The sequence below is a fragment of the Chrysochloris asiatica genome, unplaced genomic scaffold (genome assembly GCF_000296735.1).
Source record: "Chrysochloris asiatica unplaced genomic scaffold, ChrAsi1.0 scaffold00001, whole genome shotgun sequence".
Classification (NCBI taxonomy): Eukaryota; Metazoa; Chordata; class Mammalia; order Afrosoricida; family Chrysochloridae; genus Chrysochloris; species Chrysochloris asiatica.
Window position 1 is genome coordinate 59,296,074 of NW_006408519.1, and position 3,300 is coordinate 59,299,373.

The 3,300-nt window shown below is 42.7% G+C and overlaps 1 pseudogene; it reads left to right on the top strand.

Annotated features, from left to right (window-relative positions):
- Nucleotides 1-2,324: 2,324 nt before the first annotated feature.
- Nucleotides 2,325-3,300, top strand: part of LOC102840350 — a 13,725-nt pseudogene continuing 12,749 nt past the window's right edge.

A 3,300-nucleotide genomic window follows, 5' to 3' on the forward strand; every position in this document is an offset into this window, starting at 1 on the left:
TCTCCTTAGAAACCCTATATAGAGTCTATGAGTCAAAACCACCTAGTTGGCACTTAACAACAACATGTATACAAATGGTGAGTAACAAACACAATTTCATTCTCTAGGAAATGTTTCCCAGTTCTCATTCGACTTCATTGCTCTGGTTGTTATGTGCTTTTGAGTCAGTTCCAACTCATAGTGACCCTGTATAGGTTTTCCAAGGAGCAGCTGATGTGTTTGAACAACAGACCTTGTGATTCAAATAGACAATGGGGTCCTGTGTTTATGCTACAACACCACACCAGGACTGCAAGCCATTCTACTTCATTGCAACTGAAGAAATAAATAAATAAATCAGATGATACAGGGAGGCCATTTAAATACTTGAAGACGAAGGTATTTGACTTGCACCTTGGACATGTATTTGGGAATATTATTTATGGACAATATAGTCATGGCAGTGTTTCTGCCATTCACTGTTTATGCCTTAACATTCCATCATTTCTTCCTCTTCACTATGTGCATTGTCTTACCAATAGAACAGCTTCAGTTACCAATTTGATTAGCCAAATCACTAAATAAAATCATAATTTTCTTCCATATGTCTTCTTAAAGAAAACACCATATATTATATCTAGTTTGTGAAAATGATAATAAATTCCCTAATATTTTCCATTAAATTAGGAATCATTGAAAGGAAATACCACGTATACTTCACAGAAATACATAGCTGTTGTTGTTGTTGTTAAGTGCCATTAAGCTGGTTCTGACTCATAGCAACCCTGTTTGTATAAGCTAGAAATTTCTAATTCAAAACATTAAAAACAAACAGCTAGCTAACAAAAAATTGTTTGGGTGATTATTTTTGTAAATTATAAAGGATCATCTGCATTAGGATGTCTGGGCTGCTAAATGTGAGGTTAGAGGTTTCAACACAGCAGCTGCGCCTTGGAAGCCTTATATAGTATGACTGAGAAGCAGAACCAACTTGATGACACTTACAAACAGCAATTAAATCTGAATTAAACAAAAATTTACAAAATACTTCTTGAAAAATCTTACCACTATAAAGTTATTATTATGTGCTGTCAAGTTGGTTAGGACTCATAGTGATCCTATATAGGGTTTTGGAGAGCAGCTGGTGGGTTTGAACGGCTGACCCTGCAATTAATAGTCCACTGCTTAACCTATAAAATCAGAGTTGTTGTTGTTGTTAAGTACTATTGAGTTGGTCCTCATCCATAGTGATCCTGTATGGGATTTCCGAGATGTTGCTGGTGAGATTGAACTATCTACCTTGTGGATCAAACTGATTTTGCAGTCTAGCACATTAACTCACAGAGCCACATCAGAGTAGTACATAATAAATTGATGTGGTGCTTGAGGATGGGCACTGGACTGTAAACAACAGCTTTAGCAATACAAACCCACCAGCTCCTCCTTGGAAACCCTATACAGGATTTCTATGAGTCAGAACCAACGTTGGAAACCCTATTCAGGATTTCTATGAATCAGAACCAACTCGATTGCACGTAACAAAAACATTCATGATAAAACCCACCGAACGCACTGAAGGTACTCAGGTGAACTACAAGGATTAGTTACTAGATCCCCTCAGGGCAAACCCCCTTTCAAGACTAAGACTCAAGGGGAATACACAAGCAGGTATGCAGTCTGACTTGTGATCATGTTGGTCACTGATGCGGGGAAGTGAGGGAAAAAACAGCAAAGAAGATGCAAGCTAAGCCCGACCATATTCAATAAACTCCTGTGAACCCTGGTGGAGACCTGGTTGGCCAGCAGTATGGCAAGATTTGGGGACTCTTGGGCCCAGAGACAGTGACATAGCCACAGAGGACTAGAGTGGAGAGTGAAGCGTCCAGCTGATAAAGAAAAGAGGGCATATGCATAAGAACAACCACACTTGCAGATAATTCCCACTTGACCTGGCTTCAATTGGATGAACTTGACCTATACCTATGGATGCAATAGCTCAAAAGAGGGAACAAATCTTTACAGCGAGGATCATTCCCACCCCCTTGGTACACAGGGTAGACAGGGATGGGGAATTTAGACATTGGATACCCAAAATAGGGGAGCTACAAAGGCAAGAAGTGACTAGCTTACAAGCTTTCAAGAGGGAGCCTACATCCAGAGGGCAGGAAGGAAGGTAGAATCTCTACTAAGTAGTAACCAATCTGTCTGTGCAGGAAGCAGCTCCAGAAGAAATGACCTCCGCCCCTGTACCCATAACAACAAAAGGCTGGAATGATAGAATCCCTCATCCACATGCATAATAAAACGGCTGCTTGCCGTGCTTTCTCTCTCTCTACCGGCAAGTCATGTCATCCCTAGTCAACCTATCACCTACCTCCACTAATCTCAACCCCACCCTCCTCTTCGATCAGTATAAAAATCCGGCCCAATTTTTATCACATCTAACAGTGGCCCTACAAAAATACACCAAACTAGATCCAACATCCCCAGTAAGCTTAACAGTTATTAACACTCATTTCATCTCTGTTGGCCCTGGACATAGACAAGGCAAAATAACTGTTACTGGCCAATGCTCTACAGGGTTCCAGACCAAAGAAGGGGTCTAATACGCTCTGGGGCACTGCCCGGGCCCTGCTTCGAGTGTAATCGAGAGTGTCACTGGGCAAACAGTTGCACTAGCACTCGTCCTCCCCCTGGCCCATGCCCTGCTTGTAAATAGAAGGGAAAATGGAAGGTTGATTGCACCTTTCTCCAGAGAGGGAAGGGATCAATAGCCCCCCAGTTCCACCAAGAGAAGGGGTTTGCTCTACCAGAGCTTCTAGGATGGGCCACAGAGGACTGAAGGATCGCCGGCCCCCACAGAAATAACTCACAGCGAACCCAGGGTAATGGTCCATGTTTCAGGTAAACCAGTCTCTTTTCTTTTAGACAGTGGGGCTACTTACTGAGCTCTATAAGAATACTCAGGATGGACACACCCAACCCCTACATTAATAATTGGGGTTGACGGAGTCCCTACTCGGCCCGTCATCACAGACCCCCTAGCATGCTCACTTAATGATACCCCATTCACACATGCCTTTCTAGTTCTACCCAAGTGCCCTACACCAATCCTAGGATGAGACATTCTAGCCAAGTTCAAATCCACCCTCATATTGTTGTTATGTGCCGTGGAGACGGTTCTGACTCATAACGACCCTGTACAGGGTTTCCGAGGCTATAAATCTTTACAGGAGCAGAAAGCCTCATATTTCTCCCGTGGAACAGCTGGTAGTTTTGAACTGCCGACCTTGAGGTTAGAAGCCCAATTCGTAACCATTA